Source organism: Amblyomma americanum, chromosome 10 (assembly GCF_052857255.1).
Source record: "Amblyomma americanum isolate KBUSLIRL-KWMA chromosome 10, ASM5285725v1, whole genome shotgun sequence".
NCBI lineage: Eukaryota > Metazoa > Arthropoda > Arachnida > Ixodida > Ixodidae > Amblyomma > Amblyomma americanum.
This window is the reverse complement of record NC_135506.1, coordinates 64373166-64381066: the sequence shown is the minus strand read 5'-3', so window position 1 is coordinate 64381066 and position 7901 is coordinate 64373166.

Genomic DNA, 7901 nt, shown 5'->3' with positions numbered 1-7901 from the left:
TTGCCTCCATAAAAACGCAGCCGCCGCGGTGGGTTCGAACACGGGAACTCCGGATCAGTAGCCGAGCGCTCTAACCACTGAGCCACCGCGGACAGGTTCTCTAAAAGCATCCAATCTGATATTTTCACCTTAATGGGATAGGACGAGTTGATCTATTTACGTTCACTTATTACTTTACTAGGCACAATATAGGCATACTCTGACTTGCTCAGTGCGATCAGCGGTGCCACACTCAAACCTGCATGCTCTCATCTCGGCGCTCTGCAAAGGAGTTTAGATCAAGTTACGTTACCCGGGACAAGTATTAACACGCAGCGGCGCAACAGATGTGCAGGCAAGGAGGAAGACGGAAGCTCCCAAGAAATAATGCCTTGAGAGAACCAAACCACAGGTTTGGAGGAGACACTTAAGCTCTCCCTTAAGGGTATGACGCGACAGCATAATGGGTTAATTTCCCTGTATGCAGAAGGTCGTTCTCTACTTTACATTAACAGGTCCCAGGGAGTTCTCGTACTCGTCCTGGCGCAGCGATGAAGCGGTTATATAAGCGATTAGCCACTAACCTTCGATGGCAGGTGCTGCCATCTGTGGGTCAGGTGCGGCCCAGATTGCACAGTGGGCAGTTTGCTCACTATCTGGTGGGCAGGTGCTGATGAAAGTGCAAGGTCACGTGACTTAGGTGGCCCACCTGCCTCCTCGGTTGCTCTCTGGGCACCACCTGGTCACTCAACACTCAGCAAAAGAAAAGAAGAACTACTTCCGGCTCATGCAGAATTATTACGCCGGTTAGTTAAATTTACGTAAGCTGCATCTTCACCGGTTCTTCATTGTGAACAAGGAACCCCCACTGGTTTTGATACGTCAACTAGCTTTTTTGACATGGTGAGTGACAAAGATTCATTCTAGTTTTACCACTATTGCCTTACCAGACAAAAAACCCTGGACTAGGGGGCTGCTTTAAATCCGTTGAAGGTATTGCGGTGCATAGCAGCAATACATAACTCAGCCATGTGGTGTCTCTACATGACGCTTTTTCGTCGGTTGATGTCTTATTATCGGCAGCAATCCGTTCGTTGCAGGCGTAAGCTAAGTCCCAACGGCTAAATTTTACTTCGATTAGGAATCGAATGCCCACTCTTTATTGACATCATACGTGCTTCGCCTGAAAAGAATGCTCATTCCTCATCGAAAAGTGCTTAAGGCAGGTTGCGCATCGAAGACATTTCTGACATAGGTCCTATTAAAAACCTTAAAGATTACATTACCGTGCATGTCCGGAAATCTCTAGTATAAGGAAAGCTACTCGCATCAGAACGTGCCCTGGTTTGAGTGAGCTGTGCCGTGTTCATCCCGCAAGCACTTATGGGAGCGTTGTTCCTATTTCTCATTTTTGAAGAATGATCTAGCACCAGCGAGCGAAACCGAGCCAACAATTCACGACCAGTGAATCCATGGTCTATGTGGTACACCAGTTGCCAAGTGGAAAAGCAATAACTGAGCGTGCGCTCGGTAGAAATATGATTGTCTCTCAAGGACGCAATTTGGAAACCGGGGCAGCTGGTTTCTAGATCGCGTAGCATGTCAGTTATTAAGCACCCAAAAGACAAGGCACGGCCTGCCTTGAAAGCCGTAGTAGTACAAGACACGAACTCGCATTCATTAAATAAGTCATGGAGCAAAGAAAGACATCTCTATTCGTATAAGTAGCCAGCGGGATTCAGCTTGGAGCTCGGTACGGCGTTGGAAGAACGTCGGTTTTATTGGGACAGGCACCTATCGCTCGACAGCTGTGTCGAGGCACCTACTTTCGCTGCTAATAGACATAAAATGATAGCTTTGCGAGGCTTTCAGCTAAAGCTGTTCGATCATACCTAATGCGAAAAGTCACCATATAGGGTCCACGTATCTAAATCCGGCAGCGTGATGGGCCCAAAACACGGGGGTTAACTGCTGCTCCAATCCAGACACTGAGGATGAGCATTGAAGTAAAACTGTCCTGAATAAACCGGTCACTGTCCTCCTGGGACGAGTGCAGCTGGAAAACAAAAAGGAACGCGAGAAAGAAAAAAGAGAGAAAGAAGAAAAGAAAAGAAAGGAAAAAGGAAATAAAGAAAGAGAGAAAGAAAGTAAGAAGGAAGTAAGGAAGGAAGGAAAGAAACAAGGACAGACAGAGACAGGAATAAAGAAGGGGAGAAAGAAAGAAAAGAAAGAAAGAGAGAAAGAAAGAAAGAAAGACGGACAGACAGAGACTCAAATAAAGGGGAGAAAAAAGAAAAATACAGAGAATTTGGCTGGTTAATGGGTTTATCATTCCAAAGCGACTCAGGCTATGAGGGACGCTGTTGTGAAGGGCTCCGGAAAGAAAGAAAGAAAGGAAGAGACAGAAAAAAAGAAGGGGGGAGAAAGAAAGAAAAATAAACAGAGAAAGTTGGTTGGTTTATAACCCGCCGCGGTGGCTCAGTGGTTAGGGCGCTCGGCTACTGATCCGGAGTTCCCGGGTTCGAACCCGACCGCGGCGGCTGCTTTTTTATGGAGGAAAAACGCTAAGGCGCCCGTGTGCTGGGTGATGTCAGTGCACGTTAAAGATCCCCAGGTGGTCGAAATTATTCCGGAGCCCTCCACTACGGCACCTCTTTCTTCCTTTCTTCTCTCACTCCCTCCTTTATCCCTTCCCTAACGGCGCGGTTCAGGTGTCCAACGATATATGAGACAGATACTGCGCCATTTCCTTTCCCCCCCAAAAAAACAATTATTATTGGTTGGTTTATGGTTTATCATTCCAAAGCGACTCAGGCTATGAGGGATACCGTAGAGAAAGGCTCCGGAAATTTCGACCACCCGGAGTTCTATAACGTGCACTGACATGCAACAGCACACGAGCCTCTACAATTTCGCCTCCGTCGAAATTCGAACACCGCGGCCAGGATCAAAAGTAGAAATACGCTGGCAAGCACGTAAAGGGGAACGTAACTACAGATTGATATTCTGTACCAACTCAACACATTTTGATTTTTGTACCAACTCACGCAGTAGCTAATAGCTAGGTAAATAAAGTTTCACTTCGGGGGACTATTATCTTTTGCACTCTTTGCTGGATGTCGCGAAACATTGGACGTCGCGAAACACCGCCCTTATCCGACTTTGGAAACATAAGCACTACCACAGGCCGCTACCAACTGCACTACTTTTCTCTCTTTACCTTCTTCGCCATCATTAGGCCCGAGCGGGAAACATTTATACGACGCGATAATATCTTCAAAACATGGTGAATTAAATGGCGCGACATTTGATGCCGGTATCGTTTCAAATGCCTTCGAACCAAGAGACTATCTACTCTAAAGCGAAATGAGCGCTGCTAATCGGGTGACTCCACCGGTCTTTCCACTTAATGGTCTAAGCAACGGAGGAGCGGTAACCTTCGTGGTTTAGAGAGGCTTTGAATTGCAGCAGCGTGCCAGACATATACTGGTTCCTAAAAAACAACTAGTGCAGTCCTGTCAATAAAGAGGAGAAGGTATTTGAGAGAACTCTTGCAATTTGCCCTGGTTAGTGCTGGTCTACATGCTACAAAGCGAAAGGGAAACGGGGAAAAAGAAGGAGGGAGTAGGGAAAGATTCGTGTAGAAAAAAAAGATGTCCCTGCGGACAAACTCGAAGAGGCAACATGTCTGGCTATCAACGGAGAACATCGCGGGACACTGCAAAGGATCACAGCAGCGTTGCTAAAAGGTAAGCGTACTACTGACGCCGCCACAGCGAAGTCTCCATACAGGCACACACATGTCGTAACATTCCTTCAATTTCTGAGCGGGTATTTCGAGTTCAGTTACAACGCGTGCCCTATAGATCGCCAGTATATCGCGTATACCCGTTCGTGAGCGCCCCGCCGCGGTGGCTCAGTGGTTAGGGCGCTCGACTACTGATCCGGAGCTCCCCGGGTTCGAACCCGACCGCGGCGGCTGCGTTTTTTATGGAGGAAAAACGCTAAGGCGCCCGTGTGCTGTGCGATGTCAGTGCACGTTAAGATCCCCAGGAGGTCGAAATTATTCCGGAGCCCTCCACTACGGCACCTCTTTCTTCCTTTCTTCTTTCACGTCCCTCCCTTATCCCTTCCCTTACGGCGCGGTTAGGTGTCCAACGATATATGAGACAGATACTGCGCTATTTCCTTTCCCAAAAACCAATTATTATTATTATTATTAGTGATGATTATTATTATTATTATTATTATTATTATTATTATTATTATTATTATTATTATTATTGTGAGCGCTTGAAAGTGCGTTGCTAACCGCTTTTAAATAGTTTTTTTCTTTCGGTCGATAGAGGGCACCACGGATCTGGGGTCTTTTTAGGGGGGGGGGGGAGGGGGGGGGGAGGAGTAGGAAACGCAGTGAAAGAGGGAGGTAAACTATTCCACCCAGCAAACTCTCCGTCCCCGTTCCGACCTCGACCTTGTGACCTACGACCTCCTCCCACTTACCACTGCTGAGCCTTTTCTCATCTGCGAAGAGGGGCGAGAGTGAGTGGCGAACACGTTCCCACCCCAGATCGTCACCTGCCGCCCAGGAATGCGCCGCGGAAAAAGGCAGAAGGCCGCCATCTGGCCACCTGCGCGGCGGGAAGCGATAAAGAAGAGTCACAGTTCCTTTTCTTTTTCTTTATTTTCTCCCATTTGCGCCTTTCCTTTTCTGTTTGTTTTCTTTAGAGGATGTGCTGTTACAATCGCGCTGTAACTTTCACACTCCTCGGTGGACACCCGAGCCAAGTCGTGAGGGAAGAAAGGATGAAGAAGGGAGTGAAAGAAAGGGATGAAAGAAGGCAGTCACCCATCCGACGCCGCTAGAGGGCAGGGGTGCGGCAGAAAGCCCGCCGAGTGGGTGCCAGCTGATCACCAAAGAAAGGGCTGCAGATTTTCACGAATAATTTGTAAATTAGGTAGGTATTATGAACAAAGCTGAAATTTACCACGAGGGCAGAAAAATAGTACCTTCTATCACTGTTTCAAAACATTACACTGTCACCCTCATCTAGTTTAAAACTGCCTCCTTTTGATGCAAAGCGGATTGAAACACGTTTTGGAAGAGGCAAATAAACCCGCCCTCCAAATCGGTCTTTAGTCATCGTGAGACACCAAGTGTAAATTGTGTCAAACGTCTAGTGTTCAAATGAGCTGCCTTCGATGAATGCGCTGCGCAAAATATGCTTTAATTTTTTTTCTTGCAACGTTATCAACTTTTGCCCTGCGTGCTGGTGAATGGCTCGCACATCGGAAATTGCGAAATTCGCGAAGAACGCCAAATAAATAAAGCCTTCTGTGATCAAATATTCGTGTTTATCTGTTTTCTTTCACTGCCGCGAAGGCTGAGGGATGCTTAAAAACAACTTAAAGGAGCACAGACGCCCAACTTTCGGTGGCATGATTTCTTCTCTAAAATTATGCGGAGGAGACACTACTACGCACGAATCATTATGTCATATTCGCCTACGACCGCTAAGTAATTTATAATCGAATTTTTTTCTGTCATGGTGTTTCGGCTTCCGTTTCAATAGCCGGACGCTGGCTGTTACGTAAGTGTGCTTTTAGGTCACGTGAGGCACAGGAAAACGTCCATATAATCACTGCGTCGTAGTTATAATTTACAGCAGTGCTGAAGCCAGCCTTCCTCAAAGCCGGAATGACAGCGAATGTGGAAGTAGCGATTATATTGCACTTTCTTCATATCGCTTGTGACCTGTAAGCACACGTTGACGTCACAATCCTGATTCGGCTGTTCAAACCGAAACCAAAACAGCACGAAAAAGAAATGCGATTATAGATTAGTTAGCGCTCGTAGGAGATTACTAGGCGGTAATCCACGTGTAATAATGCCTTACGCATCACTACACACAATAAAATGCGCATCCAAAAGTTACTACACTCCTTTAAGGCATGTTGAAGTACGCACGAATCCCTTTCATTTCTTACAGTCGCCAGCAAGTAAACCATGCTCGCACTGATGCCGTCATTTTGAAAGTACCTCAAGGGGCTGGAAACAATGCGGGTTGGTCATATTCCATTGGCGAAAGCACAGGTTTTAAAACAAGCTGCGGAAACACTACTTTTATAGGACCATACCATACCTTCATTCATGTTCATGAAGATGTACAGTGTGTGTCATCTAATACTTCATACATTTTTTTAAGAATAGGCTTTCGAGTTCGGAGTTTTTTCGGCATTGCATTGTCAGCGGTATAGTACATCAGAGTACAGCTAAGAGATGAGGTGCTAACTAGCAGGCTGGTTTGCTAATATTGAATAGGTTACTTTTTAGCTATTACTGTTAGGCACCTTAATTATTTAGAGGCGTATAGCCCGTGGACCTAAGTAATATCCGTATTAGTTTTTAAAATTTAGAAAAGGCGATTGCCCTCTGCGCTGTGGCCCAACAAATTTTTCCTACATCGCGCCAAAGCACCTGCGCGCACGAGAAGCTTGAAGGCAAAGCAATCTTTCCAGTGCACGAAACTCGTCGAAATAGCCCAAATCTGTTGCTCCACGGCGCCGAGGGTAACCGCTTTTTGCAAATTATGTATACTCATATGGATGTTACTTACGGTGGGCTCTACGCCTCTCAATAATTAATGAGACTAACAGTAATAGTTAGAGAACTAGCTATTCAGTATTAGTTAGCCAGTCTACTAGTTAGAACGTCCTAGATGTTTCCGCATGCACTATACACTCCGTTGAGAATGCTATGGCGAAAAAGCGCTATTTTAACTAAAAAAGCCTATCTATAAAAATTATGTAAAGCCTTAGGTCAAACACCCAAATGTTGCCCTCAGCTGCTGGCGCCTGGAGGATCTGTATTCTCTGCGACGCATTTTTTCTATCTCTGTTCAGCTTTATACGGCGGCTAGTTAGAGAGGCCATACATCTCTGATAACTGCTGGAGTATCCGACACTGATACAGCGCAGCTTTTGTCAGTTCCATTAGCAAACCGTTTAGCGCAGGCCGTATCAGTCAAGATTAGCGTTTACGAGGCGTAGAATATACGGCCCGCATATTTTTTCCCTCCCTACCTTTTTCGCATTCTCCCTTAAGAATCTCCCTCTCTTTCTTTCCCTCTCTCAGTATGCAGAGCCTGCTCATACTGCTGTTTCGTCTTACAACCACTCGAATTGCTAAGGTAGGGAGGATGGCCACTTTAAGAGCCGAACGCTTTTAACGACAAGGTTGTCCGATAACTCCGCGCAGACTGGCTAGTAACATACCCGCGAGGGGAGGGGGTCGTTGGGAGCGCTTTTCCGTGCGTTTACGAGTTGCAATGCTAATTAACTGCTCCTTATTCCTGGCGCCGGCCGTAAAGATTAGCCCACCATTGCTCAACTAACTAATTGTTTGCCGTAGACCCTATTCGTTTCGATCAGTCTACTCACTTATCCCGTGTCTGCTCTAAGAAACAGGCGGAATTCTTCACTACCTACAGGTAGGTAGGTAGTGAAGAATTTCAATATATATATATATAGTGTATATATGTTGGCACGACGCATTAAAACACAACGTGCTTCCTTCCCATTTGTGTGCCGTGCGGAAGGTGAGTGTCAGAAGCGGCGGGCGCGGCGATCCAGATTGCCTCAGGTCCCATACAGCTGCTTCACAGAACGGCAATCCGTCTGCTTTCGCGGTTCTTCAAGAAGACTAGCCCGCTAATTTACGGGCTGGATGCCAGATGTTTGCGCCCGCTCCCCCAAAGCCGAGGCAGTCACCAGTACGTGCGGCGGAAAGCTGACCGCTCGCTTCCGCGTCTGATAAACACCGCTTCGGGATGCTGGAGACAAGCAAACCAAAAGACAAGAAGATGGCGGAACGCGGGCGGGTAAAAGAACGAGACAAAAAAAAGAGAGCGCGACGCGTCTTT